General features: G+C 42.8%; 1 long non-coding RNA gene across 2 annotated transcripts in view; it reads right to left on the reverse strand.

Moving 5' to 3' along the window:
• Positions 1-11099: 11099 nt before the first annotated feature.
• Positions 11100-21694, reverse strand: part of LOC142831274 (uncharacterized) — a 47679-nt gene continuing 37084 nt past the window's right edge. For both annotated transcript variants that reach the window (XR_012906982.2, XR_012906981.2), the window contains exon 3: positions 11100-11306. This is a non-coding gene — a long non-coding RNA (uncharacterized LOC142831274). The remainder of the gene's footprint in view (positions 11307-21694) is intronic.

Genomic DNA, 21694 nt, shown 5'->3' on the forward strand with positions numbered 1-21694 from the left:
TCAAAGCAAGTTCAGAAAGCCGTATCTAATGTTCAATGACAATAAACATCCGGTGCAGCCAGAAGTCAAGTTATCTGGAGAAATGGAAATATTTATAAGTCCAGAGTTTCCCTTAACTCAAATGGAACTTGGAAAGGAATTTCAAAATGAAAAACTCTGCCTCATTTTTTAAAATTGGGATATGGGCAGTAAAAGGAAAAACATGAAAAGACTTAATTACAATTTAATATTCTATAATGTGGACACTTCTGGTAGCAAAAATGATCCTTTGCAGGATAATTTCCATATTAAATATGGATGTAAAAAAGAACAGATGAATAATAATGCACATGCATTGAATTAGTCTACCTTTTTTGTCCTGGCTCCATCTGGATACTGTAGAACAGTATAGGTAGGAATGAATCTCCTAGCATGGGTAGACAGACTTGTGCATATGAGGACATTATATCTTGGGCTGCAGCTCAAGATCTCAAACCCCTGGATTTGAGGTCAGATACCTCACGTGTTTGCTTGAACCATAATGTCCACACTGCTATTTTTGGCACACTAGCTTGTCTCCACTAATGTGAATCTGTTTACCTGGCCTGGATGATTTGCTCTCGGATGCAGAGTAGGCATACCCTAAAAGTCAGAGACTCATCTTGGGTAAATCAATGTAGCTTCTTTAGATTCAGTATACCACGTTGATTCACGCAAGCTGATATTCTGGTCTTACTTTTTTTTACAATTCGGCTACATGGTAGAAAAGATATAACCATTGATGTATATTTCAAGGATGTATCGCCAATGAGGAATGGGAATATTTTGGTAGATTGAAAAGGATGTAACTAGAAGTAAGGGAGTGAAGCTGATCAAGTGAAAAGAAGACTTTCACTGAGATTTATTACACTGTTCAATAATCTCCCCTGTGCCATGTTAAAGCCCCATGGCTTGATTAATTTAAAATGGAATTAGACAAAATACATATTATACTGTGGGAAGAACTGGATTATGTTAGGTCTCTCCTCACTCTTATTTCTATGCACACAAAAGAATTCTGGTGGAAGTTGGGAATTGCACGAAAGTTAGTTTGGGCTGAGTATCGGTAAGAGAGGTGATGCCTTTTCCTGATATCCAGAATTTTCATTATCGCCAGAGGTTCTCTCAGTTAAGGTAAGTTGCTTGAATATTCACATAATGGTTCAAAATATCAATCTCTTACCAGATTTCTATATATGGTCACAATTATTCCATGAATGTCCCTTACACATAATTTTGCCCTTCCTCCGAAACACCTGGTATTCACTAGTGTTAAACCTGGTCTACACTGGAATTTACTTCAGTATAACTATGTCTCTTGGGTGTGAAAAACCCACACCCCTGTGAGCTGTAGCTATAACAACCAATCTCCAGCACAGAACAGCACTTTACCAATGGAAGAATTCCTCTATTGACCTACCTAACACCTCTCAGGTCGTGTCTATAGTACAAAATAGTCAAATAACTTACATTGGCATACAGCCATCACAGTATTTAATTAAATTGCTTGTGTGTGTGTGTCCACACTTGACTCTCTGTGTCTGTGGTGCCAATATGAGTACTTGTATTGATTGTATAGTCAGGGTGAGGCACTGTAGGACATTAATATTTAATATAACCTGCTCAAAGCTACACATTGACACTGTTTCTGCCTAATAACATCATCCATAATTCTGCGCTCCTTGAGGCAGTGGTGTTGCTAAATGGCATAAACAGGCACTTAAATCAGTGGGAGCCAAATGTATGCGAAGACAACTTCCACAGCTAGGTCAATGCAATGCAGTGTGTGTTGTAAATGTGCAGTGTTGACCAGATCATTGGGGAAACCTCCCATTGGTATGGATAGTGTCTACACTGGGCATTACAGTAGCACAACTGCATCATTTCAAGTGTAGTCATTTTAGGAGAACAGGCTAGATAGACTGGTCTACCCATCTCCATCGCCTTGGCAGATGCATGCAAAAGAAACACTGAAGCTATCTATATGATAATTGAAGCTTGTGTGGGACTTCACCGCTAGCATTTGATATGATAAACTCAATTTTAGGCATTCTTAGGTAAAGGTATAAGATACATTTTTGTTCATGCTTTATACCACAGTAGTAGCAGGCTTTGGAATCTTCGAAAGAGTCCACTGATTGCTACCCTTATCATCGGCACTCTTAGAGGATGGAGGATTGGTACGTTTACACTATGCTTTCATGCTGTAAGGAAGAATCAACAGTGTGCCCTTGTAGCCAGGAAGGCAAATGGAATATTAGGTTGCATTAGGAGGAGCACTGACAGCAGATCTAGAGAAGTGATTATTCCCCTTTATTCGGCATCTGGAGTATTGCATCCAGTTCTGGGCCCCCCACTATAGAAAGGATGTGGATGTATTGGAGAGAGTCTAGTGGAGGGCAACTAAAATGAGTAGGGGGCTGGATCACATAACCTATGAGGAGAGACTGAGGGATTTGGGCTTATTTTGTTTGCAGAAGAGAAAAGTGAGGGGGGATTTGACTTTCTGAAGGGAGGTTCCAAAGAGGATGGAGAGAGGCTGTTCTCAGTAGTGATGGATAGCAAAACAAGGAGCAATCATCTCAAGTTACAGTGGGGGAGGTCTAGGTTGAATATTAGGAAAAACTATTTTACTAGGAGGGTGGTGAGGCACTGGAATGGGTTGCCTAGGGAGGTGGTGGAATCTCCATCCCTAGAGGTTTTTAAGTCCCAGTTGGAAAAAGCCTTGGCTGCGATGATTTAGCTGGGGTTGGTTCTGCTTTGGGAAGAGGGCTGGATTCAATGTCCTCCTGAGGTCACTTCCAGCTCTATGATTAATATAATATATGGATTCTATGAAGATAAGTATTTGTGCCCCCAATACACACAAATAGCATCATACCACAGTGATGGCTATGCTATAAATACTTGTATCAAAGATATTGCTCAGTAGACCACACAAACAATAAGTGAAATTGTATTTGAACACTTATATAAAGTATATATTATTAATAAAAATACCCGTAAGTTTATTAGTAAGTGCAAATGTGACTTCCTGCAATAATATGAATTACATTTACACGTATTTCTCCTTTGGACAGAGTGTCATATTTTTTATCTGAAACAATCACAATATTAGTTAATCATATTTTAGTTGCAAGAAAACTGGAAAAGTGTAAAACACCAATGTTAACAATATGGCATTGTCTCATGGGCCAAAAACATTGTTGTTGTGTTGTGTTTACACTTTCAAAAATAGGTTAAATAAATCGAATTCAATTTATATTCTGTCAATAAGCCTACTTCAGAAGTGATGGGTCTGATTTAGATTAAATATCAAAATATCAAATCCAGCACAATAATCTCAACTGGTAACTCCCTTCCTCTTCTGTCCTCTCCATGTTTTCTTAATATTTGAGAAAACACTTCCCCTCTGATATTTCAAGGCAATTAGTCAGCACCATTAGTCCCTACATTTTGCCTTGTTTTCTATTTTAAGTTTCTTCAAGGGTATCGATGTACTTTCCATTTGAATTACACTGTGATGTATTTTTCAAACAACTGTACATTAGCCACAGTTACATTCATGAGACAGTACTTGACCATATCAAGATTTGGTGATAACTAACTCCTTCTTTCAACCCAGAAGTATTTTGCATTATTCTTCATTGTTTCTTGAGTAACCAAAAATCAGTGTCAGTTGATGCTGGAGTTGAACCCTAGTATCCAACAACAAATTTAGGTATAGAATGACAACTGTAAGGGCATATCTATGTTGGGGAGTTATTTCGAAATAACTCCTCTTGTTTTGAAATAAGGAGAGTGTCTACATTACCATGCCTGTTATGCTGAAACAAAGGGCTTTATACTTCTAAATAACAACTCCTGCTTGTGAAGAGGAATAGCTTATTTCGAAATAGTTTTCAAAATAACTTCCTGGTGTGGACATAGCCTAGCAGTTTCTGTGAAAACTTCAGAAGGTTGCTTCTAATTGTGCATTATTAGACAGTGCTGAAAAGTAATTCTTTCCTTTAGTTTAAGTAGAAACAAGAAACTTTGTAATGGCTTAAGATTATGTAGTGACCCTTTTATATAGTTCTGTTAACTTCAAATACAGTAATAATCCAATTCTCCGGCATCCAGTGGTCCGGTACTCCTGATAGTCCGGCACCAACTGGAACCCGGAAGTGCTCCAGCCAGCCGGACAATTGGAGCTGCTGTGAGCCCCATGGATGCTCGCAGCTGGGAAAGGGAAGGGGAGACGAGAGGAAGGGGATTATACCCCTGTGACGGGTCTGCTGGGACCCTCACTGTGTCTGGCTGGGGGGTGGAGGGTGGGCAGGGAATGGGGTGTCGAGGGGCAAACCCTCCTCTGTTTTGCAAGAAAGAGGGGGAACCCCCATGCAGCCACGAGAGCTAAGTCCCTGAATTTGCCCCGTTCCAGCTGCGCTCAGCCCCATGCTGCCGCCAAGAGTTTCCAGGAGGGGAGCAGGCTCCCCACCCTCCCCAGACTGCAGTAGTTATCACCAAGCAGGGGGGTGAGGGGCAGCATTGCGGGACCAACCTGGCAGCACCCCAGCTGCTCTGCTCCGCCGCTTCCCCAAGTCTGCCGCTCGTCAGTTTCAGCAGCGGCAGTTGGTGGTGCTGTGGGACCAACCCAGCAGCACCCCAGCTACATGATTAGCCGATAAGGGAGGAAGCGCTCAATCTCAGCTCTTGCAGGGTCGGGAGCTACCCCTCGCTGTGGCTCTGCAATTTAAATGTAGTAGGAGCCGGGCTGCCTACCTGCCCACCTCTTATTACATTTAAACTGCAGAGCCGCAATGGGGTTGGCTTCCGGACCCAGCATGAGCTGGGACTGAGCCAGGCTTGCTCAGTCCTGGCTTGCTCCAGGTCCAGCAGCCCCTGTCCGTGCGGCCGTGGACAGGGCCTGCTGCCATGAAACAACCTCTGTCTGCGTCAGCCTGGGCTGTGCCTACTGTGGGCAGAGGCTGCTTCATGGAAGCCTCCTCATCCCTCCCCCCCTCCTCCCGCTGCCTCTAATATGGGGGGAGGCAGTGGCACCATGGAGATGGTGCTGGGGTGAACCAGCTTTTAAACCAGTTCCCCCCAGCATTGGCTTCTGTTCCTTCTCCTTGTTGCCTCTGCTCCAGAGGCAGCAAGGAGGGGGGAAATGCAAGTAGTCGACTTGACTAACTGATAAGCCTAGGCTTGTCAGTTAGTTGACTACTTGCTTATATCCCTATGACTTAACTTAGGGTATGTTTACACTACAGTGCTATTTCGAATTAACTTAATTCGAAATAGTTAATTCGAATTAAGCTAATTCGAAATAATGCATCTATGCACAAAAACTATTTCGAAATAGCATCTCCACACTAAGTGGACCCTGAACCCAAGTTAGGACTAGCTAGAACCAGTGCCGGCAGGGCATCGGGTTAGGACTTAGTGTGTGGGGCTGCTGCCTGAGGCTAACTGAGCTCCACACCGGACAGACAGTTCTCAGGGTTCTCCGCTTGCTTGTCTACCTCGATGAGGGACAGCAAAGCAGTCCTGTCTTGGAGTGCCCTGAGTGCCTGCACTCGGGACACCACAGCACTCGGCCACATGGAGCCAGAGCTTCCCCTTGTGGGGTCGTTGCCATCAGCCCGGCTGCACTTGCTGCAGGCTGCCATCCGGGGGGTCCATCGGGAGGCTGTCAGGATCCAGGAGGCCCTGAGGGAGAGCATCCACCCCAAGGTGTCCTCTCCACCAGGGGCTCGTGCTCCATTCCTCCCTCACTTCCTTCCACTTACCCTACCCTAGCCCCCCTTCCTGATGTCAAATAAAAGACATGTATGTTCAAAAATAGAAACTGGGTTTACTGGGGGGTGAACCTCTGGATAGACTGGGAAAAGGAGGTGGGAGAGGGGAAGAGAGAGGGTGGAAGAGGAGAAAGGGAAACCTGGGAGGAGGGAGCTGGAAGGGGGAAGCAAGGGGAAAAAGGGAGAGGGGAAATTCAGGGTTGGGGGTCTCGCCGGAACAACCTGACTTCCATGCTCAGCTGCTCCTGGGTTCGCATGTGGCCTTTGGTGGCCAGGCTGGCAGCTATCGTGCCATACACGGCCGCATTCCTCCATCTAGTGCGGAGATTATGGATGTTGGGGACATCTCCCCCAAACCTGACTTAGGTCCATGATCTCCACGCTAGACCAGGAAGGCACCAGCTCCTGTCAGGCTTCTGGGAGATGGCAGACTGGTTCTGGGGAGCGGTGGAGGGCTGGCTGCCTGTGGCTTGCTGGCTCATGTTTTGGGGCCACTGGGTCAGGGGCCCCGGTGGCCACTGCTGGCTCTGGGCTGGCTGGCTTGGAGCTGGCACAGGTACTGTGGTCAGGGTCTACCCCATTAATGTCTCCGGGCTGGGGGAGAGAAGAGTAAGCTTTCCTGGTTGTGCCCAGAGTGGTCACCAGGGCTCCGTGGGAAGGGCTGGAGGCCCCCCATTTCTAATTAAGTGTCTACACAGCACTTAATTCAAAATAGCTATTTCGAATTTGGCTCGTAGAATGAGTTTTACCAAATTCGAAATAAGGGCTCCACTATTTCGAATTTATTTCGAAATAGTGGTTTGCCTGTGTAGACGCTATTAAAGTTAATTCAAAATAACTACTGTTATTTCGAATTAACTTTGTAGTGTAGACTTAGCCTTAGAGTTTAGCTTAACACATACACTATACAGGCTTATTATAACAATTCATCTATACTGTAACTTGTAATGTAAAGGGTTACTGAACAGAGATCATTGAAACATAGAAACGGAGTTACTTCCTGTGGACAATATGACCTGGCAATCAAAATAATTGACAAATAATAGACAGAGGTCCTTTGGACCCTCACATTTTGAACTCTTTCTATTCTTGTGATTGCCTTCCCGTGCAAAATGATAACAAACACTTTTACAAGGTGCATGGGCAAAATTACAAAATAAAACAGTATTTAATAATAGATGCATTTTTTTTCTTTTGGGCTAGAAAGCACCATTTTGGCTCATTATGACTTATTGGTAGAAACCCCTATAGAAAAACAGCATCTATTATTGAACATTCCACCAGAAATTCCTGGCTGACCAAGTGCTCTACTTGTTACTCTTACATTGCTATCATTTTAGCTTTTCTGATCACTGCCTCAGGTTTTTTCCTTAATCAGAAGGGCTGCGTCTAGACTGGCATGATTTTCCGCAAATGCTTTTAACGGAAAAGTTTTCCATTAAAAGCATTTGCGGAAAAGAGCGTCTAGATTGGCATGGACACTTTTCCGCAAAAGCACTTTTTGCGGAAAAGCATCTGTGCCAATCTAGATGCGCTTTTGCGCAAAAAAGCCCCGATCGCCATTTTCGCGATCGGGGCTTTTTTGTGCAAAACAAATCTGAGCTGTCTACACCAGACCTTTTGTGCAAAAGCTTTTGCTCAAAAGGACTTTTGCCCGAACGGGAGCAGCATAGTATTTCCACAAGAAGCACTGATTTTGTACATGAGATCGTCAGTGTTCTTGCGGAAATTCAAGCAGCCAGTGTAGACAGCTGGCAAGTTTTTCCACAAAAGCAGTCTAGACGCAGCCAAGGAGAGTTAACACTTCTCTGTAGTAGTTTCCATTAAAATATTGTTTACATGCATTAGCCTTATATGCCCCATCTAATTTCAGGTGAATAATAGGTTCCTTTTCCCCAGGCCAAAGATTATTTATATTAAATCTTTTATATAAGTGGGGAGGGGGCGGTTTTTCATTTTTGTGTTGTCAGAATTTCTGTTTCTGATACAATATATTGTATAACGTTTCCTAATGGATGAAACTCCATTAGACAATAACTTGCCTTTGTCATCTGGTAGTTACATTGTTGTGTAATGAGACCACACTTAAAACAATTAGGCTGTGTCTACACTGGGCCAGTTATTCCAGAAAATCAGCCGCTTTTCCGGAATAAGCTGCGAGCTGTCTACACTGGCCCTTGAATTTCTGGAAAAGTACCGAGGCTCTACTGTACAAAATCAGCCTCTATTCCGGAAAAGCTACGCTGCTCCCGCTCGGGCATAAGTCCTTATTCCGGAACACTGTTCCGGAAAAGGGCCAGTGTAGACAGCCCAGTAGCCTTTTCCAGAAAAAAGCCCCGATCGCGAAAATGACGATCGGGGCTCTTTTCCGGAAAAAGCGCATCTACATTGGCAGGCTGCTTTTCTGGAAAAGCCCTTTTTCCGGAAATACTTATAACGAAAACTATTCTGTTTTAAGCATTTCCGGAAATTCATGCCAGTGTAGACACAGCCTTAGGTTTTTCATAAATGTCACGGTTTCTCAAAGCAAAAATGCTCAATATTTTCCAATGTTTTCTATTCAACCAAATACGTTTTGCCCATATATATTTTTACTCATCGCTAGTAAGACAACTTAAAAAGAAATAATCTTAAAAAAAAAAAAAAAGACCAAAACCCTACCACTGCCTCCTCTGACTTCTTTCTAACCGGATTAAGAAAAGGATGTTTGTTTTAATGTGCCTGTGGCTTATCAATGCTAATGTCAAAAAGCAGGCACATTCTCAGACAGACTACAGGTGTTCTTGACATTTATGGATCCCATTTTCTCTAAATAGGCTTACTTTAGAATCAAGATTGCATTCAAAGGCTGCCTTTCAAAATAATTTTATTTCGCTTTGATGTAAGAATATTGTGTTTAGACCATTTGCATTTTTAACAGTTTGTACTTCAGAGAGACGTTTAAAAAAAAAAAAAAAAAAAAGCCAGCACCCCATGGAATGAGAATTTAATATTAGGTAACAGTTTAAACTGGAGGCACGCTTGGCTCTCTGTAATTAGTTTTCCTATAAAACTTTGCTCCAAACCCCATTTAAATGGAATTAAAACGAGCAACTCCTTTGAAAAATCCAGACTCCGGTGCATCCTCACAATGCTCTGGATTTTGCAATCAGAATTAAAGAGGAGGGATGTCACCATTTTAAAAGATGTTTTCAGTGAAAATTATTACATGACAAAAAAGACAAAACTCTTTCTCACTAATACTAAGGGACTCATTTTCCTGCCAGTCATCCCTCACGCAGCTCTGCTTTTACAGTCATCCCTTTTAACAATGCAAGCTCTTTCATTCACATTTCCAAAATACCGGCTCAGGCCTTGTCTGTGTATGTGTGGGGAGGTGGGGGGCAAACCTTCAGCTGTTGCTAAATGAAGGGTTGGAATTTTTTAAAGAATTATGAATTGCATCTTAGCCCCTCTAACCTGCTTAGAATTCTGTGATAGAGTGGTGGGAAGAAAACAGCGAACAAGACAGAAGTATAGTACACACAGAAAAACATAATCTAAGTACTGCTTTAGGAGTGCATCTATAACTTTATTTATATAGTGCCAATCACTGCAGAACCAAGCACTGACAGGCCTGCCAAAGAGGGTAAGGTGGGGAGGTTAAAGGGGCAATTGCCCTTGGGGCCTGGAGCTTTGAAGGGACCCTTAGCAGCAGCTGGAGTCCCGGACCCCGTTGAATTGCTGACGGAGCACCATTCCACATGACTCTGAAGGTTGAAGGGGGGCCTTACTGGGTGGTGCTAAGGGCTGACTATCTTTGACTCTGACTCTTCCACCTTTGGCCTTGCCCTTTCTGGGAGTGCAGAGCCACCCCTCCCCCACTCCCCCGCCACACATTGCCTCATGGCTCACGGTGGCTGTCAGCTCCACCATGCACTGATGAGTGTCTGGTCTAGATATTACTAGCCTAATAGGTGTCATGATGTATGTGGGGTTCTTAGATAACAGTTCAGGACTCCTAGGCTGTGTCTAGACTGCATCCCTTTTCCGTAAAAGGGATGCAAATTAGACACATCGCAATTGCAAATGAAGTGGGGATTTAAATCCCCCCCACTTCATTTGCATAAACATGGCTGTCACTTTTTTCCGGCTCGGGGCTCTGCCGGAAAAAAGCACCAGTGTAGACGGGGATCTTTCAGAAAATAAAGCCTTTTCCGAAAGATCCCTTATTCCTCTTTAAAAAAGTATCCCAATTTGTATGGGAACATTGCTAGCTGTTCTCCTTCATTGGGGAGTGAGGGGGAATATGCACAGTTTGCTGCATTCCTCACTCTGGGTGGGGAACACAGGGGGCAAATGAAACTGGACCTGCCCCAGCTGGGGAACATGCATCCCTCTTCTGGCTGTGCCTGCTGGAGCGAGCCTGCTGCAGCCATGGAGAAGCACTTTGTACCTGGCCCCAACCTGCGGTGTGTGAGAGGGCTGGGGTAGCCCTCTCTCTCCAGGGCAGCCTGCATACTGAACCCTTCATCCAAGCCCCACCCCAGAACAATGATTTAAATCAGGGGAGGGAAAACTTTTTTGGGTTAGGGACTGCTGACCCACAGAAAAATCAGTTGGGGGCTGCACACAAGTGAGAAGCAATATGAGAAGCCCCTGACTGAGAAGGAGAAAGACCCTCCCTACATTCCCCTTGCACACCAGAGACTAGGGGGGTAGGTTTTGTGTGCTCTAGCCCTGCAGATGGGTGTCGGGGGGGCTTCAGCACCAGCACGGGTTCCCCAATGCTGAGCCTCAAGGGATGGAGCCCCTAGTCCCTGGGGCTGAGGTTCCCCACCCCTGATTTAAATGAAGAAAAACAAAAATTAATTGAGTGAAGGACCCGAGCAACACCGAGTAAATCTTCTCCTTAGATTTAGAAATAGAATTCAGTGCAGAGACCTGTGAGCACAAATCATACTGACCAGTGTCCCCCGAGTCACTCATGAAAAAAGATGCACGCTAATTCCCCCGCCCCGCCTTTTTGCCTCTTCCTGTGTGCCCTAAAGATCAACACTCTGGCTCTGTTGCCCGAATGGCAGTGGATAAAGCAAATTCCAGAATCATCTGCAGCCAAACACTGCCTGCGGGGGTCTATGAGTGAAATCCCCACTGATGCAGAGCACCAGTCTAGTACTATATGCCGCTTAAGTGGAATCTCTGCCTCCAGGGAAATTTTACGCTGCTAGTCCACACGCCTCAACTCTCCTTAACTACTCCAGTAGCGTATGTGAAAACAATTGATCTCCCCAAGAACCAACCCTCAGAGGGCTTTATAGATGACTGGCAATGCGTTGAATTTTACACAGAAGTAAATAGTAAGTCGGTGCAGATCCTGCAAATCTGGTATAATGTGCTCATTATGACTAATCCTGCTCAGCAGTATAAACATAAATTCCGGTGCACTGATATTAGAGGAGAGAGGTTGTATGCGCTTAGCCCGTTCACAGCTGTCCTCTTCATTTAAAAGTCTTGATCCAGACTCTCAGAACCATGAGAAAGAAAAAAAGAAAAGAAACATTCAAATTAAAATGGATGTACCTAGGCAGTGGGTATATTAATTGATTACACTATATAAAAAGCTATAAAGGCATCAGTATTATGGACTGTTGAGTGGCGCGTTCCCTTTGTGCAGGGCTTTGTGGTCAAAATTCCCCATAGGTCCACTTATTGGGGTCTGCAAAGCACAATGGCCTGTGTCTGAGACTCTGATGCCCCTCTGTTGAAGTCAATACGGACCTGAGGCTCAGGCTTTGCAACCGGCTCCTCTACCAGGGTAAATACGGCCCCGAGACAAAGTCCTTGTGGTGCCCCCCTCTCAGGGTCAATCCGGTCCCATGTTCCAGTCTCTAAAGCAGGCCCCTCTCCTGGGGTAAATATGGCCCTGCGTCCTAGTCCTTCGGATTCCTCCCTCTTGGGGTCAATATGGGCCTGCGTCCCAGTCTCTAAAGCAGGCCCCTCTATTGGGATGTATATATCCCTGCGGCCTAGTCCTTGTAATGCCCCCCTATCGGGGTCAATACGGCCCTGCGGCTCAGTCTCTAGTGCAGGCCCCTCTCTTGGGGTAAATACGGCCCTGTGGCCTTGTCCTTGTGATGCCCGCCCCCACCGGGGTCAACATGACCCTGTGGCCTAGTTTCTAACACTGGCCCCTTTCTTGGGGTAAATATGGCCCCAGGGCCTAGTCCACAGGCTTCAGGGGCTACCTCTGCTTCGGAGCACTGCAGAGGAAGGGGGAGGGGGACATGGGCCCTCCCACTCCACCGGATCCTGGCCCAGGGCCCTATGAACAGTGGCTCGGTCCATTGCTCGCTCAGCGGGGGGTTCCCTCCCTGCAACATGCCGAGCACTTGGGGTTTCAATTCCCTGCCCTGGGACACTTCCTACCACCCCATGTTTTCTCTCCACTGCCGTTCCTTCAGCCCGTCGCTGGGTCTGGGTCTGGGTCTGGGGCTGGGGCTGTGGCGGTTGCAACAAACCTCAGTGCCAACTCTGCTCACATATCTACACCAGAGACACCATCACAGGACCTAACCAGATCAGCCACACCATCGTGGGTTCATTCACCTGCACATCTACCAATGTAATATACGCTATCATGTGCCAGCAATGCCCCTCTGCTATATACATTGGCCAAACTGGGCAGCCCCTACGTAAAAGAATAAATGGACACAAATCAGATACCCGGAATGGTAATATACAAAAACCTGTAGGAGAACACTTCAATCTTCCTGGACACACAATAGCAGATTTAAAGGTAGCCATCCTGCAACAAAAAAACTTCAAGAACAGATTTCAAAGAGAAACTGCTGAGCTACAGTTCATCTGCAAATTTGACACCATCAGTTTAAGATTAAACAAAGATTGTGAACAGTTAGCCAGCTACACAAGCAATTTCTCCTCTCTTGGTGTATTCACACCTCCACAACAGCTGCTAGAAGTGGGCCTCATCCTCCCTTATTGAATTGACCTCGTTATCTCTAGCCTTACTCTTGATTGGTACTTTTTTCTTATGCCTGTATATTTATACCTGCTTCTGTAATTTCCACTACATGCATCTGATGAAGTGGGTCTTTGTCCACAAAAACTTATGCTCCAATAAATTTGTCGGTCAATAAGGCGCCACAGGATTCCCCGTTGATCTACCAGACATCACTGTTAACTCTTCTATGTGGCATGTGGCTGACTTTTGAATTGTGACTATTGTATTTATACTGTATTTGTGAAGGATGGTTGGGTGTAAACTAATGATCAGTATTAAAAAGCCAGCATTTATCAAGTTATCACACCAGTCTCTCCAGGTAGCAAGATTTCTTATGTTCAGTTGGGTATTTCTTAAAAGCAGATATTATTCCCTTCTGAAGACCTATAAGCTTATTTATGTGCACAAGCATATATGGGCTTAAGCCGGAAGGAGCCAAGAGCATTGCTGTTAGCTGTGTTTATCTCAGGACATATTGAAAGGGTGCAATTCAATGGTGGAGAGAAGTCATACTGCCAGTCCTGCAAGTGGAATTGCAGAGCTGGCCAGAGAGCCAGGGATACACTGAAGTCTAAAGACATATTTAATTATGCTGGAAATCTAGAAATAAATAATGTTCTGCACATATGCTATCTTCACCTATTCTAGATCTATTTTCAAACTGTTTTTCCCCCCAGAATGGGAGAAATGTGCATTGTTCATTAAGAGCTCTTGATTTGCCAAGCTTGAATGTTCAAAAATGAAACCTTTTGAGTGATGTAAATGCAAAACAAGCATCCAAGACACATTTATAAAGGCTGAAACACTATTAGATTGTTATGCTTGGGTAACTCTAACAGCTGAGTGGATTTTCTGTAAATCATCTAAAAATAATTCACATCTGGGCTAGTGAAAAAGCATAAGAGATTATAGCCCCAGCGGTATTTTTTTTCCCTGAAAATAATAAACCAGTGAATATAGGAACTTAGAATCAAAAGTTATCTCAAGTGTCTCTGTAGTCATGATGCCATGACTTACTAAAAATGTTAAGTGGAATCTTATGAGCTTGTAAATCCTAACTTGCTATAATAAGAAAAGCCAATTAGCATTGCTAACAGGTGCCTCCCTATGTTGGTAACATAAAAATAACAGAGCAATTTTCCTTTAACAAATGCATTAGGTATTTGCAGATAATAACCTCTGAATGTTTTTAGAGGATTGATTCCTGATATGGAGTTCTGCTCAGAAGTTTAAAATTTAGTTTTAAACCAAGAGGTCTTAGAATTCTCCCTGGTTAACCATTGGTCCTTGAAATATATTACAGTCTGTGAAACATGTCTTTGCATTCCTAATCAAAGATATAAAAGCACCTAAATATTATATCTTCCAAGACTCTTGAGTGTAAGTAGGTGGTCTAATCTCTATTTTACATAGTAAGAAACTAAGTTACAAAGGAGTGAAATGACTTGTCAAATAAAAAGACTGGAACAGAAGTCAAATGCACAGTTCCAGATGACTGGTCTTCTATGCTAACCAATAAACCAACTTCCTCTGGTTTACTTTTTTTTTAATGACAACCTAAGCATCATGTATAAATATGAGCTAGAAGAAGCCTCTTCCTCAAGAGGCAAATTCAGGTCTCTCATCAAAATGTTGAAAATTAGATCATTTCCTCAACTCGTCTCCCTTTTCTCCTCCTTGACCAGGAACTGAAGTGGATCCATTTTGTTTGTTAACTGTGTGATCACTGTGTGATCACTGGAGATAGGCTACATTGAAGTTATCATTATCTGGACCAATACTCCCATGGCTTAACTGTATTACTTGTAGTGGTCCCCCAAAAGCAGATATCAGGTGTTAATAGCTGTACCAGGAGTGACCACTTGACTTTGAGAAGTATGCTTAATTTAACTTTGGCCTCAATGAAAACTTTGCCATAGATCTTAATAAAGCTAGCATTTCACTTGGAATATGTCTACACTACAGCACTATTTCGAATTAACTTAATTCAAAATAGTTAATTCGAATTAAGCTAATTCGAAATAACACATCTATACACAAAAACTATTTCGAAATAGCATTTTGCTATTTTGAAATAGCACGTACACACTCAGTGGACCCTGAACTGAAGTTAGGGCTGGCCAGAACCGGTGCTGGCGGGGCATCAGGTTATGAGTTAGTGTGTGGGGCTACTTCCTGAGGATAACTGAGCGTCATGCTTAAAGGGACCCTACCCCACCCTGATGCGTCTTTTATTGCTTCTAGAGTTGCAGGAGCTATTTGTGCTTTCTTCATATTTCTTGAGCATCTGCTTTCGGAGAGACCCAATCTAGCTTCCAACTTTAAAGCTCCTATTTCCATCTTCCCTGAAAAACTTTGTTCAGGGGTATGTGTTCTTTTAAATTCCAGGGTATGGCCAAAAGTTCCAAGCAACTGAGTTGTCTTTGCAATGGCAGCAATTTGATACTTTCCAGAATTTCATAAAGATTTAGTAAAAAGGAGAGTGCTTGTTGTTTCTAAAGAGTTATACATGTTAGACAAATAAAAAGCTGGATAAAGAAACCAATTCATAAAGCACAAAGTCAAAAAGATGCAAGACCCTCATCCTATTTCTAACCCTCCACAAAGAATGGCATATATAGAGTAGCATCGATATTCTGTACTAAAAGTTTGGGCCCTCTCTAAAGTGATAGTTCTAACTCTCACCCATTTCATGTGGAGATTAAGTTAACTCCTGTTATGTCCCATGCTTTTCCATACATAACTCACAATCTCTCCATGAATCAAATGTTTCCCATCTATATTTGACATTTTTTTTGCTACTAGATCCTTCTCCAAATCCACCCTAAATGAAGAAACTGGCATGAACCACAAAGTAGGCAGATTACTTCCTGGCATGAACCACAAAGTAGGCTTTTGCTTTATACCTCATTCTAAAATATGGCCAAATTGGGATTTAGTTTTATATGACTTGGAAGATTTATTGAGACATAGGGAATGGATTTCCTTACTGTGCTCCTGATAAATGCACACTCCATGTAAAAAGGGATGTATTTATTATTGATTGATTAGACAGCTTCAGTCCAGTTCCCAGTGGGTAGGAAAAAAAGAAGGCAAGGTACAATGAGAAGGTATCCCTCCCTCGGGTGCATGAGAGGGAGATTCAGAGTCTAAAAGAATGAAGGATGGACATTTTAATGGACCATTTCACTTTGAAAGGTCCTTTGAAATATGTTGACTGCTTATGCTAAACAGTCTGTTCAAATCTTGTCTTTTGCAGTCATATTTTGAGTTAATTTCTAAACATGAAGAAGAGTTCTGTGTAAGAGCCATCTACACTAGGAGCACTAGTGTAGTGTTCTAAGCCAGCAAGAGAGAGCTCTCTCATTAGCATAATAAATCCACCTCTATGAGAGGTGGTAGTTGTGTGGGTAGAAAAAGCTCTCCCTCTGACATAGCATTGTCCACACCAACGCTTAGATCAGTGTAACTTATGTTGCTCATGGGAGTGTTTTTTTCACATCCATGAGTGACATAAATTATGCTAGAGTAAGTGGTACTGTAGATTTGGCCTAGGCTCTAAAGTTTCTCTCTCTCCTCTTCAGCAGTTGGTTCAATAGAAGCTATTGCCTCACCCACTTTGGGACCAACATGGCTACCACAACACTTAACAAATGAAGGAAGAAGGGCAGAAAAGGATCTGCACGTAAGGAGTGATACTGGGGTAGGGGACTAAGGCCCCGTGAGGCGGGAAAGAGAGTCTGGTTGGAAGAGTCTCTAGAAGGAAAGGTGGTAGAAGAGAGAATCTGAAGGAAGAAAACAAAGACCATGAGATGGTAAGAGTGAGTATGGCAAATAGACATAGAAGGGAATGAAAGGAGAGAGAAATCCAAGTGTGTGTGTATGTGCGTGTGGGGAGGAAAGAGATAGGGACAGAGGTGGAGGCTAAAGAGAGAGGGAATCAGGGCAGGGCTACACTTAAAACACTGCAGCTATTATGCTGACAGGTGAATTTTCTCAATAGAAGCTAATCTGCCTGCCATTGACAGAGTGCTGTCTACGCTGGTGGGTGTCATTAGGGGTGTAGATTCTTTACACTTTTAAGGCTATGTCTATGCAAGGAAAGTATTTTGAAATTATTAAATTTGACTTAATAACTCCCGATTTAACAAAATTGAACAAGCATATCTGCACTATGGGGAAGCCTCAAAATTAGTGCAAGGCAGGATCCATTGATATGACCGTGCTACCTTGTACATAGTGCCCCAGGAAGCACAGGTGACTAATTAGTTTGAATTACTCTACAGAGCATCCACACTACCATTATTTTGAAATAACTATTTCGGAATTAGCGTTACTCCTGATGGAAAACAGTACAGATTTCAAATTCTGCAGTCCAGTAGTTTGAAATAACAGGCGTGTAGTTTGGATGCTCCGCTTATAAATTTGACATTGGGGGGCTTATTTTGAAATAGTCCTAGTGTAGACCAGGGCTATGAGAAACAATGATACCAATAAATAGTCTAGTAGCACCTTAAAGACTAACAAAGCATGTAGATGGTATCAGGAGCTTTCGTGGGCACAACCCACTTCTTCAGATTACAGGAGTATTAGAAATCTAGATCCAAGAATAAATAAGGGAAGGTGTGTGTTGGGGGGAAGGGGAGTGTCTGAGGAGGAAAAAAAGAAAAAAGAAGGGGAGGAAAAAAGAGACAGTGAGTAGATGGTTCAAATAGTTACAAGAGGCTAATAAGAACAATTAGGACATCCATTGTTTGGTTGGTTAGTTAAGTCATTAGGATGTGGAAGGTAGTGTGGTGAGCCAGCTGATGTCCCTGTTCATACCATTTGCATAAGAATTAAACCTGTGAATGAAATTAAGTTCCAACCCTTCTCTGTGTATTTGGCTTGTGGAATTGGCCTGAAACAAAATGGTGACTTGGAGATCCATTAATGAGTGTCCAGGCAAATTAAAGTGCTCTCCAATAGGTTTTTGTGTTTTGCCTTTTTGGATATCTCATTTGTGTCCATTAATTCTTTCCCATAAAGACTATCCAGTTTGGCCAATATACATGGCAGTGGGGTATTGCTGGCATTTGATGGCATAGATCACATTAGTGGAAGTGCAGTTAAATGCGCCTCTGATTTGATGGCTGATGTGGTTGGGTCCAGTGATGAAATCGCTAGTGTAGATTGTGGGCAGAATTGGCCCCGGGACTGATTGCAGGGGTGGGTTCCTGGGTGATTATGATGGAGGTGTGTTGCGTGGTTACTGGAAAGAATTTGTTTGAGGTTCGGGGGTTGCCTGTAGGCGAGAATTGGCCATTCCCCCAAGTCCTCTGAGAGTGAGGGGCCATTTTCTAGGATAGATTGTTGATAGTGTGTTGAAGGGGTTTACGTTGTGGACTGTAGGTGATGACAAGTGGTGTCCTGTTGGTTTCTCTTTTTGGCCTATCTTGAAGTAGTTCATGCCTGGGTACTCTTTTGTCTCTGTCAATCTGCTTTTTCACTTCTCCGGGTGGGTATTTCAGTTTTAAGAATGTTCTATATAGCTCCTGTAGGTGTTTGTCTCTGTCTGTGGGATTGGAGCAAATCTGCTTGTATCTTAGGGCTTGGTTGTATATAATAGATTGAGAAATGTGTCTCGGATGGAAGCTAGAGGTATGAAGGTAAGTGTAGCGGTTGGTAGGTTTCTGTTACTGGGTGGTGGCAATTTGTCCATCATTTAATTGTATTGTACAAATGCACACCAGCATGAAGGTTGTTTGGTTTTTATTAAAATGAGGGAACTTGATTGTGGTGAACAAGGAAGCTTGAGAGGATGGGTTTTTTTTTTTAAATGGATGTGGAGGACCAATCATTCTGTGAATGGAGAAGAGGAGGAACCAGATTCAGTTTTGGGAGTTATTTGCAAAGTTGATGCTGACCCTTTGAATATTTTTCATGTAGTTTGAGCACATGCTTAGGGAAAGAAATTGACCTTTGATACTTTGATGCTTCTTTATCATTGTGGTAGAAATGTAATTGTGCACACTCATAGTGAATTCTTCTCAGCCAGCGAAATTCCGTCTTGCATGCACAGAGAGCCGGCTTGAAGCTTATTCCCCATAAGACCAAAGTGATGCATAAGCCTACTGCTCACCTTCTACACAAGGCTGGATTTCACTCACAGAACTCCAGATCAACACCACTGACACTAATTGGTTTCCATCATGTGTTTGTTCTGAAGAGGGGAAAGGTAATCGGGATGCTAGTTCAGGATACAGAAAACTTGGATTCAATTCCCTACTCTGCTACAGACTTTCTGTATGACAGTGAGCAGGTCATTTATCCTGTGTCTCAGTTCTCCATGGCTGTGTCTAGACTGGCCAGTTTTTTCCGGAAAATCAGCTGCTTTTCTGGAAAAACTTGCTAGCTGTTTACACTGGCCGATTGAATTTCCGCAAAAGCACTGACCATCTCGCGTAAGATTGTCAGTGTTTTTGCAGAAATACTATGCTGCTCCCATTCAGGCAAAAGTCCTTTTGCGCAAAACTTTTGTGCAATAGGGCCAGTGTAGACAGCCCAGATTTGTTTTCCGCAAAAAAGCCCCCATCACGAAAATGGCGATCGGGGCTTTTTTGCGCAAAAGCGCGTCTAGATTGGCACGGATGCTTTTCCGCAAAAAAATGCGTCCATGCCAATCTAGACGCTCTGTTTCGAAAATGCTTTTAACGGAAAACTTTTCCATTAAAAGCATTTCCGGAAAATCATGCCAGTCTAGACATAACCCATAGGTAAAACAGGGGTGTTGAGTGTAAACACACCTGAAGACTTTCCTGGTGTTGCTGGGGTCCATCTTTGGGAAGGGTTTCGGGCCGTGTACCCTGGCTGCTGGCTTGTCCCCAAATTTGCCCCGGGGCCGGCCCAGAGGTGAGGACGGGGTTAGGGTTGAGGGAGAGAGGGAAGGGGAGTAGCATACAGGCCATCCGACAGCACTCACTGGTGCTCTAACTTAGCATAAAAGGTAGGTGCATACCAAATTTTGTGGTCCTAGCTCTTACCATTGAGGAGGAGTTCTTGAAAAGTGGACTCACAGTTAGACAGAGTCAGTCACATTTCTAAAATATATAGATAGATTAAAGATTTTAAGCTGCTTTGATGCTGCAGTATTAAAAATCCTATTCGGTAGAAGAAAGATTGAAAGGTCTTACCATCTTTTAAATTGTGGAAATTTTTATTTAATATTTCCTAACATTTTCAGAGACATGACTCCTGATCTCCATCCTGCATTTTTTTCCTTCCTTACTACTCCCCATAGCTATGCCACGTATTCTGGACTGGCTATAGACCTCCCAAAATCCTATTTATGACCTCTTTAGGTCTCAAATCTTACACACTCATGGCAAACACAACACAGATTTTAGTTCATTCCACATATATACACCCAGGGGTGCGTTTACACAGCAGCGTTATTTGAGAATAACGTCAATTATTCTGATATAACCACGCGAGCGTCTACACAGCAATACCATTATTTCAAAATAACAGATGGCTTATTCCAACTTCTATACACCTCATTCCACGAAAATAATGCCGATTCCAAAATAGCTATTTCGAAATAACGCGTGTATAGATGCTCCACTGTTGCTATTTCGAAATTGCTCCTTTCCAGGGCCATTCAGACTAATTGCTCCCTTGTGCCTCCTGGAGCTCTAATTGCAGGTAGCACATTCACATGAGGAAAACCTGCCTCAGACTAATTTTGAGACTTCCCTGTAGTGTAGAGTGCTATATCAAAATCAGCTATTTTGGAGCATTCCTTCCGGAATAGCTTATTTTGAAATAAGTCTGCAGTATAGATGTGCCCCCAGAGATATCAATTCATCTGTGGAGTCTAGGTCTGCCTTCACATTTTGTGTGAGGATTAGATTTTTGAAGAAAAACATCTGGACTAGAAATAAAAGCTTGTCCCATTCTTTTCATTATAGACACAAAAGATGTATTGGCGAAGTTCTGAAAAAGAGACTAAATTTGCAATACCAATTTGTACATTTATTTTTAATTCTGCAGAAGACAGTGTATCAATAATGCATGTATTCTCTTTATTTTATTGGTGAGCTGCCAAAACAGAGGTATGCTTTTGGCATATAGACAGCAGCATCATTGTTAACTAAAGAAACGGAGCAATTAACCCTGTTTGTTTCTTCCCTGCAATACCAACAGGAAGGTAAGCATGGGAGGAAGTGTTTTTAATTGGAGTATTTTTATCTTATATGTAAAATGGAATCTTTTGATTTTATATGGCTAGAATCAAGATCTCACTCAGGGCTTTCCAATATTGCAATGTGATTGCAGTCTTCTCCGGCTTTTTTTTCGCATTAAAAATAGGTTGTTGACCTGTTGATTCTGATACTTATATTGATTTCTAGGAGACAATAGCACACCAGTAACTCTGCAAGGAATCTTAAGTCATACTACTGGGAATGAATAAGGATTTAAAAAAAAAATTAGGGTCGTGTTGGTCTTCCACTAATATTGCTATTGAAAACAGTCTCTGCACTTTGATTAAGAAATCAGGTTTTTGTGTGTTGATCATACTGCCCTAGAAATTGGCTTTTTCTTCAGTTTAAAAGGTATACACAATTGTTTTGATTGTTTCAGAATAAAGCAACACCAAAAAAGCATTCACATTTGTTTTCTTTGAAAAACCTCTCTTTCGAGTGAAATAAATGAGAAATTAAGATCTGCAATAAGTTCCTTGTGGGTAGATTCTTGTGACTGCTGTGTAGCTTCTTGTGAAGATACTGAGGGAAAGGTTTCAAAATGTAAATGACTTTGTATAATATTAAATAGCCAAGCAAAGCACCCATGTATACTCAGGGTACGTCTACATTGCAGAGTTTTTTCGGAAAGATAGCCATTAAAAAAA

The sequence above is a fragment of the Pelodiscus sinensis genome, chromosome 13 (assembly GCF_052426305.1).
Source record: "Pelodiscus sinensis isolate ZL-2025 chromosome 13, ASM5242630v1, whole genome shotgun sequence".
In the NCBI taxonomy this organism is placed as follows: Eukaryota; Metazoa; Chordata; order Testudines; family Trionychidae; genus Pelodiscus; species Pelodiscus sinensis.